This window comes from Danio rerio, chromosome 24, assembly GCF_049306965.1.
Source record: "Danio rerio strain Tuebingen ecotype United States chromosome 24, GRCz12tu, whole genome shotgun sequence".
Taxonomy (NCBI): Eukaryota; Metazoa; Chordata; class Actinopteri; order Cypriniformes; family Danionidae; genus Danio; species Danio rerio.
The window spans coordinates 42,391,551-42,412,500 of record NC_133199.1 but is presented as its reverse complement, the minus strand read 5'-3'; the positions used below and the strand labels follow the sequence as shown (position 1 = coordinate 42,412,500).

At 42.2% G+C, this 20,950-nt stretch overlaps 1 long non-coding RNA gene across 1 annotated transcript; it reads left to right on the top strand.

Annotated features, from left to right (window-relative positions):
• The first annotated feature begins 6,932 nt into the window (after positions 1-6,932).
• LOC141380769 (uncharacterized) lies at positions 6,933-19,596 on the top strand. Its single transcript, XR_012399559.1, has 5 exons — positions 6,933-7,500; positions 7,596-7,739; positions 11,512-11,671; positions 19,211-19,479; positions 19,567-19,596. It is a non-coding gene; the product is annotated as an uncharacterized lncRNA (long non-coding RNA).
• Positions 19,597-20,950: the final 1,354 nt, after the last annotated feature.

Here is a 20,950-nt window from a genome sequence, read left to right as displayed (position 1 = left end):
TAGGAGTGAGATTGCCTTGGTAAAACAGCTCTTCAGTGTTCTTGATTTTACTCCAAAACACCGTCTGACAGAAAATGACCTGGAGATTCCAACTCAGGCACATTATGGATGCGTACCCCCGTCTACATCCCAGGAGATTTTTATTTTTTGCAGTTTTTGTTTTCACGAATCCACCAGAGGGCGCTGTGTACGCTTTTTTAGGTTTTCAAATTTCTCTCGTGAGTGCTATTTGTGCCTGCTGTTCTCACATAAATCCACCAGAGGGCGCTGTGTACGCTTTTTCGGATCTCAAATTTCTCTCGTGAGTGCTATTTGTGCCTGCTGTTCTCACATAAATCCACCAGAGGCCGCTGTGTACGCTTTTTCAATACTCAAATTTCCCTTGTGAGTGCTATTCGTGTCTGCTGTTCTCGTGTAAATCCACCAGCGGCCGCTGTGTACGCTTTTTCAGATCTCAAATTTCTCTCCCAAGTGCTATTCGTGGCTGCTGTTCTCACGTAAATCCACCAGAGACCGCTGTCGACTGACCGACCGACCGATTCTACCACTCACCCCCTTCCCCAAACCCAACTGATAGTGTTTTCAAAAGCACGGATTGACCTACCCAACCCCTTCCCTAAAACCAAACAACAGTGTTTTCAAAAGCAATCTAGAAAAAGAAAAGCCCTCACGGCCACCTGATTTTTACCACATTTTCAGATCTTACCACATTCTCACCCTGTTGTTTATTTAATTGTTTGGCTTTTGTTTTACCTGCTGAACCGTTTTGCACCAGACTCGAATGGTAAGCGATCAGCTGGTAGTGCAAAAAGGAACAAAGGCCGTAGGTGGCATCAGACCTATTAGAACCCACATGGAGCCAAGATTCTCATAGAAATCAGTCAAGTTGGTGAAGAAAAAATCATGGTTTGGGGTTGCATTCAGTGTGGGGGCGTGTTAGAGATCTGCTGAGTGGATGGCTGCATCAACAGCCTGAAGTATGAAGTATGGAGCCTCCACGTCAAAACTCCTGAAAGCAAAGAAGGTCAAGGTGCCCCAGGATTGGCCAGACCAGTTACCAGATATGAAAATTATTGAGCATGTCTGGGGTAAAATCTATCTATCTATCTATCTATCTATCTATCTATCTATCTATCTATCTATCTATCTATCTATCTATCTATCTATCTATCTATCTATCTATCTATCTATCTATCTATCTATTATATTATATTATTAATTTGAGAAGTTTAACCTATGATTTTTTCCTGTAGTTTTGGATATTAAAGGTGCAGTGGGGACACATTTATGACTTCAGTCGCTGAAGGTCAGTCAGACACACACACACACACACACACACACACACACACACACACACACACACACACACACACACACACACACACACACACATAGCAGTTTAATAATATACAGGTTTAAATGTATATAAACACTAGCAGGTTTCTGTTGGGCTGTATACATTTCACTGACGGCTCTTCATATTTATACACCAGCGCAAACCGGGAGCCTGGAGAATTTAGGTGCTATTACTGTGTTTTCTCAGGTGTTTTCGCTGTTGATCTTAGAGAATGAGTCTGCTTGGATTGGCGGAGCATTTGTAGAACACAAACATACACACACATACACACACACACACTGCTCTGGCAGAGAGGAAACTCATCTGACACTTCCCCGTGTGTCGCAGAATTCAGCCCATGATTAATTAATGACTCCAAATAGCCTGTGTAAGCTTCATAAACTCTTCAAAATAAATGTTCTTCAAAGGATCTGTGAATCATGGGCTATCCTGGACCACTTTTCGCAGTTTAATATTCTTTAATTGGAAGATGTTTTGTTAAATGTTGATTTCTTTCGTTTGTATCTTTGTTTCTACCCTGTAATAAACATATCCGTAAATTAGTTTAGTTAGTTTTCTATATTTTGTGATATGTATTTTTATTTTTCTCCATTTATTTATGCTTTTGAAATGCATTATGGGAGCTATATCTATCTTCCAACAACTTTTAACCTTAAAAAGTGTCTAAAAGTGACTTTAATAAACATTTTTTTAAGTTTGCAGTGCTGTATTGTCTGGGTTGGTGTTGTTTAAAAAAATCTTGTTATAAAATGCCTGTATATTTTCTTTTGAAGTGCTCAGCTTGGTCAGGCAGGCAATGGTCAACAGGAACAAACGGTAGAAGAAGCGTAGTCCAGGTCACAGGCAGAGGTTGGTGCAGGTGGCAAACAAGATAAACAAAGAACAAAACAAGGGTCAGGAAACATGGTAAGACTGGACTAGGAAATGCTTCTGTAAAGTTACAGGTTAACAAGACTCAGCACTGTGTGTGTGAATGTGGGGTGTATGTGTAGTCCTGGTAATCAGTGTATCAAGCACGTGCAGAGATGGTGCTTTGGGTGCTTGAACACCTGCCCTTTTTTCTCTTGGAGAAATGAATGAAAGTGCAACCCCCAGCCCCCCCACCCAATTATTCACTTTGAGATCCCATCACCCAACAACCCCCCCCCCCCCATCTTCACTTCACCATCACATGCCCCCGCACCATTACTTAGCGATCTCTTCTTCTACCTGCCCTTCCGCTCTTCACTTTGCGATCTCACCTCCAACCCCACCCCCTCACCCTCTTCACTTCGCAATCTACCCCAATCCCCCTCTCCATTCTTCTTGAGCACCTGATTCCTTTAAGGGTCTCTGCATGGCCCTGCAGTCTATAATGAGCTCTTCCAGCTGTGTGTGTGCAATCAGTGAGAGAACTGGAACTGGTGTGTGTGGGAGGTGCATGATGATATATGTAGTTCTCCAGGGATCTGCAACTATTTACCCCTGTTTATTTCAGCTTTTGAATTGCATTATGGGATCTTGATCTTTCCTCCAACATCTTTTTATGTTGAAAAATTTGAAAAAGTGACTTTTATTGACATTTTAGTACTATACTGTCTGGGTTTGTGTTGTAAATTACAACATAAAACCTGGACAGAAACTGCCAGCACTTTTTCCTTGTATTTTCACTCAACATCCTCAAACTCCACATTTATAATCCTCCTAGTCTATGCTGACAACAGCTCAAAACTCTAATGGACAGACGGCTGCTTCTCACTCAGGGCTGTTAGTGCTAATGAGGGAGAGATGGTAACTAATGGGCGGGGCTGTCCCCCTTCATAATACGTACAAAGAGAGAATATCAATCAAAGTGTTTCTGCAGACTGTTTATCAAGTGTGATTATAAAAAATAGAATTAATAAACATTTGCCATCACTACAACTGTGTTTAAACCTCTTATAAAAGTAATTTTTGCCTAATAGGTCCCTTTTAAGTATAGTAAGCTGACACTTACTAGAGTAAACTGTGGTTTAGTAGACTAAAGGCTGATTTATACTTCTGCGTCAAACCAATGACTGTAAAAAATATGGACGACGCGACAGCCCCTTTTCCCATTGAACGCTTTGAGGGCAAAACGCCTGCTTGACGGGCACAAACTGTCGCAAAAGACTGCTGAAATTGGAGCCTTGACATGCGCAGAAGGACTGTCTGATGGAGCCAGAGGAGGAGCCGCAAAAATGAGCGGAGTCGAGCTTCCAACCAAACGCTTTATGTAAAATCAACCACGCCCCCCGAACTTCTCAGCATGCGTTTGCTGTCTTATCAACACAAATGGATGTAATAACGTTAACAAATATGAGGGTTTTATATATTCAATCGCGCCAGCTCCGGTCCGCAGCGCATAACCTACTCGCGGCGTCGCGGGCTGATTCCGGCTCGCATGCGGCAGCGCCGGCTCACTCGGCCGCCGCATCTGGCTCGATTGACTCGGGCTGGATTCGGGCAGTGAGTCCAGGCATCCAGCAGAGGTAGTCAGTCTGAGCTCTGAGGGGTAAGTCTTCGGCTGGAATCTAGCAGGAACTGGCCCTAGTGTATTTTGCTATCTGGGTGGCTAGGCGTACGTGTATCAGCAAACTAATAAAGCCCGAAAAAAGCCCTGACCTTAGCGAATAAACAGTGTTCCACCAGGATCATGTATGTCAGAAACTGTAGTTTACTACTGAACTCATTTTGTCATGGTAAAATAACACAGAAATCGAATAATAACACTTCAGTCTCCTGCCGAAGCTCAGACGGTCTGCTTTGAGAAAGTGTCAATCACAGCTGTCAATCACGATGACACGCCCAGCATTAAATTACTGCTAAAAACAAACTGTTTACAAAAATGAAGATCTGCACCTATTTCAGCGCAATAACCAGTGCCTTAATCCACCAGAACCATCTTTCGGGACAGTTTATTGCAAGTGTAATTAATTTTTTTATTTGGGCTCAAGTCTCCTTCATTAACACAGAGGAGGCGGGCTTTATGACTTGTACTGCAGCCAGCCCCCAGGGGGCGATCTAATGGCCGAGACCTTCACTCAAACGCAGGCTTGCGGCACACTTGCGTCAAACGCACGCAAATGGTACGCCCCAGGCTACGTGTTGACGCATAGCCCTACGCCGTGTTCGCCAGTGTCGCTGACTCGCACCTCTCAAAAAATGTAACTACACGTCGCTATGATGCGTAGCGCAAGCTCTGTGATTGGTCGGCTTGGTATCGCTGACGAGTCTGGGTGAGACCGAGAGCTGCGCGAGCCCCATAGAGTGATTGTTCACAAGTGTGGAGTCCCATAAAGGAGCTCCGAATGGAAAGTTTTGTTTTGAGTTTACCTCATGGTTAAAGTTGTTGCACGTCCGCCAGCTCCTGCCTCAAAATGAGTGAGTTTGAGCTACTTGTATGTTCAGGAAGCTCTAAGAAAAAACAAAACACCAGCAAAGAAACTTGACACATAGGAACATAAACACCTCACTGCCAACTAGTGTCTCGGAAGTGTTATTACAGACCAACAGAAACAGCGCGCAGAAGTATAAATGCACAGCTATGCGCGTTTCAAGCGCCGTGGTTCACGCCAATCACTTGACTCAGAAGTATAAACCAGGCTTAAGGGTGCTTTCAAACCTGCCTTCTTTAGTTTGATTGATTTGCACTAGAGTTCGTTTTCCCTCTTGGTGCGGTTTGTTTGGGCAGGTGTGAATGCAGCAATTGTACTTGAGTGCGCACCAAAAGCGGACCAAAAAAGTTTACCAAGACCTGATTGAAGAGGTGGTCTCGGTACGCTTTCAAACGAACCCTGGAGCGATTCGTTTGTGGTGAGAATATGATCCGAACTAAAACAGACCCAACAGCAAAAAGTACTGCACCTTTTGGACTAATCCAGCTGCCGTAGGCCGATTCGCTGTGCATTATGGGAAGTGGAGGAAAAATATTTGTTGACAGCGCTTTGCCAACAGAGAGAGGGAAAAACATTACCTAATGGATCCTTGGGAATATTTCCGCAAGATGACCATGTCGCAGTTTAGCTAAATTAATTCACGCCTTCTACTGAAGTGACATGCGATGCTTTAATCCATTGTTTTCCAGCCATGGCCGCGCTTCATTCTCGAAATGTATAGTTTGTATAAAGCAGGGATATAATCAGCCAGCGCAGTCGTCCCTCCATAGTAAAGTGACATTTTGTGTCTGCACGTATGTTTACTTGCGGGAGTTCATTGGCATTTTAACCGTACGTGAATTCTGATCAATCGATAAGCAGTTTAGGAAATATGTTCAACTAGATTATTAAAGTTTGAGGACAAACTTTATGGTGGCTTAAAAAGCAGAGTCCGAAAGACTTGAATTAGCATGTTACTAGCATGAATTAGCATGATATTAGCATGATTCTAGCACAAATAAGCATGTTGTTAGCTTGATTCTAGCATTAATTAGCATGTTGTTAGCATGATTCTAGCATGAATTAGCATGTTACTAGCATGATTCCAGCATGAATTAGCATGATTCTAGCATGTTACTAGCATGATTCTAGCATGAATTATCATGATTCTAGCATGAATTAGCATGTTACTAGCATGATTCTAGCATGTTACTAGCATGATTCTAGCATGACTAGCATGTTTCTAGCATGAATTAGCATGTTGTTAACATGATTCTAGCATGATTTAGCATGTTTCTAGCATTAATTAGCATGTTACTAGCATGATTCTAGCATGACTAGAATGTTTCTAGCATGAATTAGCATGTTGTTAGCATGATTCTAGCATGAATTAACATGTTACTAGCATGATTCTAGCATGAATTGGCATGTTGTTAGCATGGTGTTAGCATGACTAGCATGTTTCTAGAATGAATTAGCATGTTGTTAGCATGATTCTAGCATGAATTAGCATGTTACTAGCATAAATGAACATGTTACTAGCATGATTCTAGCATGAATTAGCATGTTGTTAGCATGATTCTAGCTTGATTAAGCACGTTACTAGCATGATTCTAGCAGGAATTAGCATGTTACTAGCATGATTTTAGCATGAATTAGCATGTTACTAACATGTTACTAGCATGTTACTAGCATGATCAGTCTACAAACACTCAAATGGACCATCAGTGTTATCATATAACTTGAGTTGCATTGTGAATTGCTTTGGCGTTCATATGTGTGTAGTATATTTCCGACATGAGGTTGCTGACTTCATGTGCACCTTAAACTTTACCGCTGTCCCTTTTTCTGCTCTACATGCTCTGCTTTCCTTGAGGAAATGCTAATTTATTTGGAAGCTTTCTTTTGAAGAGTGTACAGTATATGAGTGCCAAGTTCAGGATCTGGGCTGCAAACACAAAGGTTGCGGTTTCACGTCCAAGTATACAGGGGCGACCCGGGACCTGAGAAACATAGATTACAATCGCTCTCTGTCACCATTGTAGCCTTCAGCAGGACATTTAACTCCAGGCTGCTCCGGGGGGACAGAACCTGCAATTAGCGTTACTGTAGGTCATTTAAGATACAAAGCGTCTGCTAAAAGCCCAGTATTTAAGGTGAAATAGTCCCGCAAAGTGCTGTAACATCATCTCGGTAAATTCATTAGTCTGGAGGTAAAAAGCTACACAAAGGTCTGTACAGCACGGAGACGGCGGCAGCAAATTTCCACTCAAGAGCTGTTCTTACGGTTTGACTCTCAAAAGGATATAACATGCTGTTTTATATGCTTGCAGAATCCAGGATGAGGATGAGTAGATTGTATACTCTCACCGGCCACTTTATTAGGTACACCTTACTACTGTAGTACCGGGTCGGACCCCTTTTTGCTTTAATCCTTCGTGGCGTAGATTCAACAAGGTACTGGAAATATTCCTCAGAGGTTTTGCTCCATAGTGACATGATAGCATCACACAGTTGCTGCAGATTTGTCGGCTGCACATCCATGATGTGAATCTCCCGTTCCTCCACATCCCTAAGGAGCTCTATTGGATGGAGCTCTGGTGACTGTGGAGGCCATTTGAGATCTGTGAACTCATTGTCATGTTCAAGAAACCAGTCTGAGATGATTCACGCTTTATGACATGGTGCGTTATCCTGCTGGAGGTAGCCATCAGAAGATGGAGACACTGGGGTCCTAAAGGGATGGACATGGTCAGCAACAATACTCAGGTAGGCTGTGGCGTTGACACAATGCTCAATTGGTACTAATGGACCCAAAGTGTGCCAAGAAAATCTCCCCCAACTAATTATACCACCACCACCAGCCTGAACCGTTGATACAAGGCAGGATGGATCCATGCTTTCATGTTGTTGAGGCCAAATTCTGACCCGACCATCCGAATGTGGCAGCAGAAATGGAGACTCATCAGAGCAGCAACGTTTCTCCAATCTTCTATTGTCCAGTTTTGGTGAGTCTGTTTGAATTGTAGCCTTAGTTTCCTGTTTTTAGCTGACAGGAGTGGCACCCGGTGTGTTCTTCTGCTGCTGTAGCTCATCTGCCTCAAAGCTGGACGTGTTGTGTGTTCAGAGATGCTCTTCTGCAGACCTCGGTTGTAAAGAGTGCTTATAGTTACGGTTGCCTTTCTGTCAGCTAGAACCAGTCTGGCCATTCTCCTCTGACCTCTGGCATCAATGTGTTTAATACTGGAGCATGCCAACACGAGGAGAACATGCAAACTTCACATAGAAAACCCAACTGACCCAGTCAGGACAGTCAGGTGACAATGCTAACCACTGAGCCACAGTGCCGTCCTGCACTATATTATTAATAGTGATTTCAGATGCAGCCAATGATTTTTTAAGGATCAGCAAGAAGAGTTTGAGCTAAAAATCTTCTGATGTAAACTAATATTTTTTTGGTGAACTGTTCCTTTAGCATGTTTCCTCCCACATAGCAAAATATCTTTGGCCCACACAATCAGCTCTTGCTTGGCAGTCTGGCTTCCAAACAAGGGCCAAACATTTACCTGGGCTAAGTCTCAGCCAAGTTAATAATCCATAACTGGGACTGAACTGGGCCAGATATGTTGGTGTGTCACGACTGCAAATAAATGAATAAGCCCATTAATTATCGTGCTTTAGGCGTGATATGGGCGTGCTTTTTCTCAAAATTGGTAAAAAAATCTTTATTTGAAAATAATAAACATGTATTTTAAATGTGGATCAAGATAGACCAAACTTACATGGTCCACATGTCAATTATTACCATCTGGGCCAAATACTACATTTTCCTTATGGCCTAAGTATTGTGTGCCGCCTTAAAGACGGTGCCACCTCTGCTAAACCAGGGCCATGTTTGGCCCACATGCTGTATACCAGAGCCGGGTGAATGCCTGCTGTGCCAAATCTGGGCCAGAATACTTTGCTATCTTGCGCTACTAGAACCTCCATACTAACTCAATCTCTCTCATTCTCTTTGCTCTCTCTCTCTCTCTCTCTCTCTCTCTCTCTCTCTCTCTCTCTCTCTCTCTCTCTCTCTCTCTCAAGTTACAGGGTTTAAGGTGGAAACTTCATCCTTTATTTCAACACGAATCAATTAAAGAACGTCTTGAGGATTACCAAAGCGCGCACACACACACACACACACACACACACACACACACACACACACACACACACACATGCTAACACTGAGCTACTACAATTAGAAATTGAGTCTCTCTCCATCTGAAGAACAATTCCCAAGTTTGCGTTTCTCATTAGCAGGTGAAGAGAGACGCAGCGTGCGGCTTTAATCATCTCAACACGTTCAGTGAGAGACTTGAAGACCACTGAAACACATGTTCGTTTTGGCATTAGATCAAGCAAATTTAGCCAAGGAGCAAAAGTGTTTGGTTAAAAAGCTGTTAAATTATATAGAAATAATTTATATATCGTGTAAACTTGAAGATCTTTGGTCTCATTTTGAACATGCAGAGATAATTGCAAGGCAGTCATTTTGTTTTCTGTTAATAGACTGAATATCTTCTCAGAATTGCAGGCAGATTCATTTAAATGACCTTTTTTTAATGGAAAGCATATTTTTCCCACACATAATGGTGGCTCTTCAACATGTGCCCGCAAGGAAAACCCATTTGTGAGCCGGTTAAACAAAACTAGCACAACAACCAATCAAAATATAGCTTTATAGCCTCCTTATTAAAACTCTAAATATGACACTCCCATATCTGAATGCATATTTTACAGTCACTGTTAGTTATGTGTTATACAAATCATTTATCAGTTAGCACAGTTTTGTCATTAATTTTAGTCATTGATAATGTATGTAGATGTCAAACCTTTGAACTTGGACCTTGGGAAAAAATACGAGTATTCATGAGGGTACACCAGAAGCGTAGTCCAGGTCACAGGCAGAGGTTGGTGCAGGTGGCAAACAGGATAAACAAAGAACAAAACAAGGGTCAGGAAACATGGTAAGACTGGATTAGGAAATGCTTCTGTAAAGTTACAGGTAAACAAGACTCAGCACTGTGTGTGTGAATGTGGGGTGTATGTGTAGTCCTGGTAATCAGTGTTTCAGGCACGTGCAGAGATGGCGCTTTGGATGCTTGAACACCTGCCCTTTTTTCTCTTGGAGAAATAATTGAAAGTGCAACCCCCCACCCCCCCTACCCAATTATTCACTTTGAGACCCCATCACCCAACAACCCCCCAACAACCGCCACTTTAAGCAGTTATGCGGCACTGGTGGTCTTCTTTCGGCCCAGACAAAATGAACGTGAGCCTGAAGTGGCCCATCTGTACAATGGCAAAGGGGGGGCAAAGATTCAAATTAATATATGGGCCATTTAAGGCTAAGATTTGGCACTTAAGGCTAATTGTAATCTGAGTGTGAGCCTAATGTGGCCCATGTGGAAAATGATCAATTTGGCCCAAATGATGGAAGACAAATATGGGCCACAGTTGGCAAAAATGTGACAGTCATTTAAGAGTAATCTGGGTCTAAACCTAAAGTGGCTCACATGTGTAGGTGCAAATGTGGCCCAGTTATCTTAAGACATATGTGGGCCACTTTTGGCAAATATTTGGCACAGTAAGCTCTGGTTATTGTGGCTGTGAGCCTAAAGCGGCCCAGAGAAGATATGGCAAATGTGGCCCAGTTATTTAAAAACATATGTGGGCCACTTTTGGCAAATATTTGGCACAGTAAGCTCTGGTTATTGCGGCTGTGGGCCTTATGTGGCCCAGAGAAAATATGGCAAATGTGGTCAAGTTATTTTAAAACATATGTGGGCCACTTTTGGCAAATATTCGGCACAGTAATCTCTGGTTATTGCAGCTGTGAGCCTAAATCGACCCAGAGAAGATACGGCAAATTTGACCCAGTTATTTTTAAAACATATGTGGGCCAGTTTTGGCAAATATTTGGCATAGTAGGCTCTGGTTATTGTGGCTGTGAGCCTTATGTGGCCCAGAGAAAATATGGCAAATGTGGCCTGGTTATTTTGAAACATGTTTGCCACTTTTGGCAAATATTCGGCACAGTAAACTCTGGCTAATGCAGCCGTTAGCCTATAGTGGCCCAGAGAAGATATGGAAAATGTGGCCCAGTTATCTTAAAACATATGTGGGCCACTTTTGGCGAATTTCGGCGCAGTAATCTCTGGCTAAAGTGGATTTGAGCCTAAAGCGGCCCAGAGAAGATATGGCAAATGTGGCCCAGTTATCTTAAAACATATGTGGACCACATAGACTAAAGTCAACATCATGGAGAAAAGTGTTTGCTTTACTTGGGTTTATAGCCCTCAACCTCTTGATATAAATTAGATTTTGGGCTGCTGTAACTTTTAAGAACCTAGCTATAGAATGTATTCATACTGCAATGCATGCTGGGATTTTTGTACTTTGTCATACCCAGCAAGTGTAAGGGGTAGGCCAGATCTGGGCCAGAATAAAAGCAAGCTGTGGTCCAAAATAGGGTCATTTCTGGTCCATTTGGGTAAATTCTGGCTAATATGTGGTATTGCTTTTGCTTATTTGTGGCCCAGATCTGACAAACAGGAGCGGACCGCCCTAGAGCCATCATTCTATTCCGTATGTGGTCCAGATGTAAGTGTCTGGTGTGGGCCAGATCTGGGCCAGAATAAAAGCACACTGTGGCCCAGAATAGGGTCAGTTCTGGTTCATTTGGTTGACTTCTGGCTAATATGTGGTATTGCTTTGGTTTAATTTGTGGCCCAGGTCTGACAAACAGGAGCGGACCGCCCTAGAGCCATCATTCCATGCAGTATGTGGGCCTGGTGAGGGTCGGATTTGAGCTACATGAATTTTGCTAGCTGGGTCCTTACTCAAAACCAGTGGGGGCGTGGCTATGTCTTATTCTGGCCAGTGGCAGATCAAGGTGAGTGTAAATAAGTAGGTAATGTGCATTTATATAACACATGTATCATCATGTATGGCCATACATCCAAAGCGCTTCACTATCATGAGGGGGGTCTCACCACACCACCACCAGTGTGCAGCTCCACTTGGAAGCCCCCCGGTCCTCACTTTCATCTGCGACAAAAGCCCCCTGTCCTCAATTTCCTCTGTGACCCACCCCCCGTTCTTCCAGTTTTACTTTCAAGTTGAAGGCTGTGTGATCATCGTTTGCCTAGAGCAACAGTTCAGCTTGCTCCAGCCCTGACCATACTTGATACTTCCGCTCTGGACAGCCAGTCCTTCTCTAATGACATCAGTTCAGATGATTGGATAAAACATGCTTAGCCACGCCTCTCCACCATTAATTTGCTGCAACTGAAAGATGGATGGATTGATGTTTGGATGGATGGATAGATGGATTAATGTTTGGATGGATGGATGTTTGGATGGATGAAGTTTGGATGGTTGAACGGCTGGATGAATTTTTTATGGATGGATGGATATTTGGATGTTTGGATGGATGGATGGATGGATGGATAGATGGATAGATGTTTGGATGGATGTTTGGATGGTTGAACAGATGGATGGATGTTTGGATGGAAGAATTTTTATGGATGGATGGATATTTGGATAGATGGATGGATGGATTGATGTTTGAATGAATCTTTGGATGGATGGATATTTGAATGGATGGATGGATGGATGTTTGGATGGGTGGATGGATGGTTGAACGGATGGATGATTTTTTATGGATGGATATTTGGATGGATGTATGGATGTTTGGATAGATGAATGGATGTTTAGATGGATAGATTGATGGATATTTGGATAGATGGATGGATGGATTGATGTTTGAATGAATCTTTGGATGGATGGATATTTGAATGGATGGATGGATGTTTGGATGGGTGGATGGATGGTTGAACGGATGGATGATTTTTTTATGGATGATATTTGGATGGATGTATGGATGTTTGGATAGATGAATGGATGTTTAGATGGATAGATTGATGGATGGATGGATGGATGGATGGATGAATGGATGGATGGATGGATGGATGGATGGATGGATGGATGGATGGATGGATGGATGGATGGATGAATGGATGGATGGATTGATGTTTGGATGAATAGATTGATGGATGGATGTTTTAATGTATGTTTGGATGAATGGATGATTGGATGGATGATTGTATGGATGGATGTTTGGAGGGTTGAATGGATGGATGGATGAATGAATGGATGGATGGATGAATTTTTATGGATGGATGGTTAAATAGATGGATTGATGAATTTTTATGGATGGATTGATGGATGGATGGATGGATGGATGGTGGTTGAACGGATGGATGTTTGGATGGATGATGTTTTTAATGGATTGATATTTGGATGGATGTTTGGATAGATGGGTGGATAGATTAATGGATCGATGTTTGGATGGATGGATGAATGAATAGATGGATATTTGGTTGGATGAATTTTTATGGATGGATGAATATTTGGATGTTTGGATGGATGGGTGGATGTTTAGATGGATGGATGTTTGGATGGATAGATTGATGGATGGATGTTTGGATGGATGGTTAAATGCATGGATGTATGTTTTAATGGGTGGATAAATTAAATATAATAATTTCCCCTTTATATGTAAGTGCTTCATTATGTATGCATGTCTTTTCAAACTCAAATTCGACAATAACTAGATCCTAAGTTCTATTTAACCTGTAATATTTCTCAAATTCCTCGGTTAATATCAGAGTTCACACTGGTGGAGTCTTGCAGTGAGCGATTAAACAGCTCACAGGTGCTTCAAATTAAAGTCCTTTTATTCGGTGTGTGTGTTTCTCCGGGATGCGCTGTGTGTGTGTGTTACTTTGAAGTGCAGTGCAGTATTAGAGGTTTCCTTGCGTGTTCTGCCTGCCTCAGTTCCCCCACAGCGTCTGGGATTTAACTTGGCAACTCCAGAACCTTCCATTTCTCCTTTTTTCAATTTGCTCGGCACGTTTGAAGGAATTTGTTCAAAGCAGACTTGTATCACATCTCAGCTGGTGTTTGGCCCGAGTGCACGCAAAACACTAGTTGGACAGTTTGGAGGAAGATTCTACGGGCTGATAAGCGCAAATTTGGTTCTTAATGCTCTGCACGATGTTTGGCACGATGCACATCACAGCAGGAGGAACTATCCACAGAGTCAGGCCTGGTGCTGGTAACACACTTTACTGTGGCGAGCGCTGGAAAACTCATAAAGACAGAAGGAAAATAATGCTCTAACATGCATTCTCCGTGAGACTGAGATGATCTTTCAACGTGACAGTGACCCATAACATGCCATAAAATGTATGTGAGAGTGACTCAAAACCAAAAGATTAATATCCCAGCGCAGAGTTCAGGCCAACTGAGCATCTGTAGAAGAACTTAAGTTTCTTTCCAGCCTGATGGAGACTTTTTCGTTCTGCCAGGAAGACTGAGCGGGCTACTAAACACTGAGACGACCCTGATGGGACTCATGACTCAGAGTACAGTTACAGTCAAATTCAACCGTAAGATACAGTTGGACTACAGTTTGACATTTACTCTGTGTGTTTATGGGCTTCATGTTCTGGATTTTGTGCTTGTTGCTGTTTGTTGAAGCACGCAGAACAGAACAGCTTAAAACAATGTAGCAACACCCTAACAACACAACCATTATTGTGCCCTCTGTTTGAAATATTATACTGACACCCCATTCATAACAGTGTTTAATCCATCTGTCATCCATCCAACCATCCATTCATCCATCCATCCATCCATCCATCCATCCAACCATACATTGCTTTGTCCTTCAGTCCACCCATCCATCCATCCATCCATCTATCCATCCATCCATACATCCATCCATCCATTTATCCATCCATTCATCCATCCATCCATCGTTTTGTCATTCCAACTTCAGTTTATCATCCAGTCCATTTTTCATCCACCCATCCATCCAACTTCAGTTTATCATCCATCCATCCATCGCTTTGTCCTTAAATCACCCACACATCCATCCATCCAACTTCAGTTTTTCATCCAGTCCTCTATTCATCCACCCACCTATCCATCCATCTATCCATCTATTCATCCATCGCTTTTTCCTTCAGTCCATCCATCCAATTTGAGTTTATCATCCAGTCTTCTATCCACTCACCCATCCAACCATTTATCCACATGTCACATCTATCCAAATTCAGTTTCTCGTCCATCCATCTATCAATCCATCCGTCCGTCCATTCAGCCATCTGGATATTTATGCATCCATCATTGCTTTATTTTCCATCTAAATGTCTATCCATTCATCCAAACATCCATCCATCCATCCAAACATCCATTCATTCATCCAAATATGCTTCCATCCAAACATCCATCCACTCATCCAAGCATCCATCCAAACATCTAGCCATCCAAATCTCTATCCAAACATCCATCCATTCAACCATCCAAAAATCCATTCATCCATCCATCAATCTATTCAAACATCCATTCAGCCATCCAAACATCCAGCCATCTATCCATACAAACATCCATCCATCCAGCCATCCACCCAAACATCGATCCGTCCATCCAAACATCCATCCATCCATTCAAAAATCTTTCCATCCATCCAAACATCCATTCATTAATCTATCCAGACATCCATCTATCCATCTAAACATCCATCCATCCAAATATCCATCCATCCAAACATCCATCTATCCAAACATCCATTCATCCATCCATCAATCTATTCAAACATCCATCCAGCCATCCAAACATCCATCCGTCCATCCATCCATCCATCCATCCATCCATCCATCCATCCATCCATCCATCCATCCATCTATCCATCCATCCATCCAAAAATCTTTCCATCCATCCAAACATCCATTCATTAATCTATTCAGACATCCATCTATCCATCTAACCATCCATCCATTCATCCATCCATCCATCCAAATATCCATCCATCCAAACATCCATCTATCCAAACATCCAACTATCCATCTATCCAAACATCCATCTAACCATCTAAACATTCATCCATCCAAACGTCCATTCATCCAAACATCCATTTATCCATCCATCCATCCATCCATCCATCCATCCATCCATCTAAACATCCATCCATCCAAACAAACATCCATTCATCCATCCATCCAAAAATTCATCCTTCCAAACATCCCTACTTTCATGCTAAAAGAATATGAGATTTCAACTTATATTATGTGATGTATTTCTGAAAGGGAAGCTTATTGTGAAAAGCACGTCTCTGTAAGCTCTGGACTGCTGACATCAGACCTAAAGTCGTTTGAGGGTTTGATAAAGTCTGTTCAAATGAACAATTATTTAGACAAACATTATTTATCTTTCAAATAACATGCACAGACGCAGGAACACATATGAAGAAGTCCGTTTGGATGATCTTTAATGTGTTTTTGCTCCATGTCCACTCCTGACCTTGCTCTTTCAGTTGTCTTTATTTAAAGTTGCATTTTCCATGTGCTCTAAAAAGTCCGTCGGTGCGTTCGGGGATGCAGATCGGCGTCTCCATGGCGATCAGGAGGCGGAGCTTCCACGCTGCTATGGGAAAACAATCTGGACAATCTGAAGGACAGACAGAAGAAGCGCAACAAAAGGCTTTAAGAGCGTCAGACAGCTCGTTCAAACCCTGAGCGCGTATGTGTGAGGCATTGTCTACATACACACCATCCATCACGCGGTCAGGTGGCTCTCTCCCTCTCTCATCATTCTCTACAGCGCTCTTTCTACAGCATGAAATCAATTTTTAGCTCCTCATTTCCTTTGCCAAGAAAAGAGGCAAGTCTGCCAGACACACACACACACACACACACACACACACACACACACACACACACACACACACACACACACACACACACACACACTCACACACATTCCTCATGTATTCCCAGTGGACTTGTTAGGTGGAGTCTGGGTTTAATTTAATTTAAAGTGTAAGAAGCATTCTAGTTCACAAATGATGATCCTAAAACTTTTCAAACACACACACATAGAAATACACACACTGTGATCAAAGATGCACCCACACACACACACACACTGTTTTCATTGTGGAGACCACCCAGTGTGTATGTGTGGGTATGTGTGTGTGTGCAGTTACTTATCTGTAGCTCAGGAACGAAACTATATAGTTTGGTATATATAAATTTTACATAAGCCAATTTGGGAAAAACCCAAGAGGAAAAACTATTTTATTATTAAATTAATTTAATTATTTACAGTGTATCCGGAAAGTATTGATAGCGCTTCACTTTTTCCACATTTCATCATGTTACAGTCTTATTCCAAAATGGATTAAATTAATTTATTTCCTATAAATTCTCCACACAATCCCCCATAATGACAATGTGAAAAAAGAGTTTTTGAAATTGTTGCAAATTTATTAAAAATAAAAATAAAAAATAAAAAATTCAGTTGATTGGACATGATTTGAAAAGGCGTACACCTGTCTATATAAGGGCCAGGGTTGACAGTGCATGTCAAAGCACAAACCAAGCATGAAGACAAAGGAATTGTCTGTAGACCTCTGAGACAGGATTGTCTGGAGGCACAAGGCTGGGGAAGGTTACACAAACATTCCTGCTGCTCTGAAAGTTCCAATGAGCACAGCGGCCTCCATCATCTGTAAGCGGAAGATGTTTAACCACCAGGACTTTTCCTAGAGCTGGCCGGCCATCTAAGCTGAGTGATCAGGGGAGAAGGGCCTTAGTCAGGAAGGTGATTAATAACCCGATTGTCACTCTGTCTGAGCTCCAGCGCTCTTCTGTGGAGAGAGGAGAGCCTTAAAGAAGGACAACCATCTGTGCAGCAATCCACCAATCAGGCCTGTATGGTAGAGTAGCCAGACGGAAGCCGCTCCCTGTCTGGAATCTGCCAAAAGGCATCTGAAGGACTCTCAGATCATACTAACTAAATAATTTGGTCTCATGAGACTAAAATTGAAATCTTCGGAGTGAATGCCAGGTGTTACGTTTGGAGAAAACCAGGCAGCGCTCATCACCCTACAGTGAAGCATGGTGGTGGAAGCATCATGCTGTGGGGATGTGTTTCAGCAGCAGGAACTGGAAGACTAGTCAGGATAGAGGGAAAGATGAATGCAGCAATGAACAGAGACATCCTGAATGAAGACCTTCTTCAGAGTGCTCTTGACCTCAGACTGGGACGACGGTTCATCTTCCAGCAGGACTATGACCCAAAGCACACTGCCAAAATATCAATGGAGTGGCTTCACAACAACTCGGTGAATGTCCTTGAGTGGCCCAGCCAGAGCCCAGACCTAAATCCTATTGAACATCTCAGGAGAGATCTGAAAATGGCTGTACACCGTCGCTTCCCATCCAACCTGATAGAGCTTGAGAGGTACTGCAAAGAGGAATGGGCAAACATTTCCAAAGACAGGTGTGCAGAGCTTGTGGCATCATATTCAAAAAGACTTGAAGCTGTAATCACTGCCAAAGGTGCATCAACAAAGTATTGACCAAAGGCTGTGAAGACTGATATACATGTGATTTTACTCCTTTTTTAGTTTTAAAAAATTTGCAAGAATTTCAAAAACTCTTTTTTCACATTGTCATTATGGGGGATTGTGTGTAGAATGTTGAGGAAATAATTGAGTTCAAACTTTGGAATAAAACTGTAACATAAACAAATGTATTTGGTAATTTATTCGTCAATTATTATCTTTTAAATTATATCACTACACTTGGGCATCACAGTGACTCAGAGGTTAGCACTGTCGCCCCACAGCAAGAAGGTCACTGGTTCGAGCCTCGGCTAAGTCAGTTGGCATTTCTGTGTGGAGTTTGTATGTTTTCCCAATGTTGGCATGGGTTTCCTCCAGGTGCTCCAGTTTCCCCCATTGCCCAAACACATGCGCTATAGGGGAATTGGATGAACTAAGTTGGCCATAGTGTATGAGTGTGTGTGTGAATGAGTGTGTATGGGTGTTTCTCAGAACTAGGTTGTAGCTGGAAAGGCATCCGCTGTGTAAAACATATGCTGGAGCAGTTGGCGGTTCATTCCACTGTGGCGACCTCTGAAACGGAGACTAAGCCAAAGGAAAATGAATAAAAAATCTGTTGTGGTAATTGCAGTTTCTATCATGACACAACAAGTATATTAATATAAAATTAAAAGAATGTATTAATTAATTAATAAATTACCAAATGAAGTACTATATAAAGTAGTTGTATGTACTACAGCATCTCTTTCTGAGAAAAACATCTGGTTTACATTCATGCTGGTGATTCCCAAAAGCAGCAATGTTGCAGTATTAAACTCTCTGTAATGTTTTGGTGGAATATGCTGAGGTGAAGACAGTGCTTTTCCAGTCAAACGTTCCCGATATTCCATCGGAATGTTTCTGATGTTCCAGTGGAATGTTTGTGATGTTCTGCTAGAATTAACATTTCTGGAGCGTGTCAGATGGCTGTCCAGAATCCTGTGTGTTAACCCGCTTTTATTTCCCCCCATTATTCAGAGCGAAACAGAAGGAGAAGCCGAAAAAGAGGCGATGTTGTGACGGCATTTTCATCATCTTCTCTGTGACTGGTGTCGGAGCGAGCGGTCGGATCCAAAGAGGCTTTTGTGTCGTTATCACGGCTTGCTGAGTGATGCGCGCGCACACACACACACACATGGTGCGCTGCAGGTGCAGGATCCTGGAATGTGTTTGAAATGATGTTCACCTGCAGAGGCCGTGAGAACCTGAGGGACTCAACAGAAACACGAACTCCACCGAGATCAAAGGTCAGAGGTCATCTTCCTGCTCTCATGTGAAATATCCACACGCACACACTAGAGTATTTCTCATCAGCCAACACAAATCTTCAACAGGTGCGCTGAGCGTCTCCGTCAGGATATGAGGTGGGTTTTTTAAGCTTGTGAAGAGAAACTTGATGCAAAGAACTTGATGTAAATGCTAAATCTCATGCACTGTGCTGTCAATGTGTCTAGATGCACTTTTAAATAATGCAATATTCAGTCATTTTCTTTCTGCTCAGTCTCTATTTCAGAGGTCACTACAGTGGAATGAACCACCAACTATTCCAGCTAGGACTGCACAATTATTCATGATCTCGATTCAACCCCCACACGTTCTTAGTCCAGCATCTCTACAATTCAGCCAATTAAATTTTCAAGTTCAGCAGAGAAACATAAAGGCGTTCCCAAAAGTCTTTATATTGACCTCTGTCAAGTTGGCACCCCATAAAAACAAACAATCCCCTAAACTATGCCATTAGTTTGTGCAACGTTTGTGCTGATTTGTGCTGCAAAAACGAACGTTTGTGCAGGTTAGCATCATTTTTTTGATCGTTTGATGTCACTTTTCACCCCATGTTGCTCAAATGTCTTTAAAATAGCACAGGTCGTTCGTGCTGGTCTGTGCCGTTAAAACAAACACTGTATCTTTTTTCCTCGTTTAGATTAAATTAAAATATTTCGGGAGCCGTGACGTCACTCTCCACCCCATTTCCTCTAAATCGCACCAAACTGGTGTCATTCGTTTGTGCTAGTTTGTGCCGTTAAAAAAATCGAGCACAAACAAATGACACCAGCATACCTGTCAACTCTCCCGTTTTTCCCGGGATTCTCCCGTATTTTACATTTCTATCCCACTATCATCCCGTAAAGGTATTTTCCCGTATTTCTCCAGTATTTTCAGTCTTTCTCTGAAGGGTGGCAAATAAACATTAAAGACTCGAGCCTCCCTATACACAACCCATACCGCCGAACCACCAGGGGCCGCCCCTTGCTCTTAAATGCAAATCTGTTCTGTGCTTTCGTTTTGTTCAGGCACGAAAACACTTTGAAATAAACATAAAAATGGCGCGATTCCCTTCCTTTTCATTACAGGTGCCGTCGCCCCTTCATATGCAATCCTCAAAACAGTGATATCGCTGCATGACTGTCAGCTGACGCGCTCCGAAGTGATAAATAGACGCTGTTTCCCAAACAGATTCTGTACTGATTTGAAGCAGAGCAAAAGTCTGGATTTTGGGTGCATGTTTAAACAGACATACACATAATTAATAATGATAATATCTAAAGATGTCGATCTTGGTGTTTTTTTTTTTTTTTAAACACAAGTAATTTTGTCCTGAAGGAGCATGAACAGTTAGAAAAGCAATCAAATGCTTTCATTTTAATGTTAGATGTGTGCAGTTTTAAAGTGACACCTCTGTTATTTAATGTGATTAAATGAAAAAAATCTAAATAA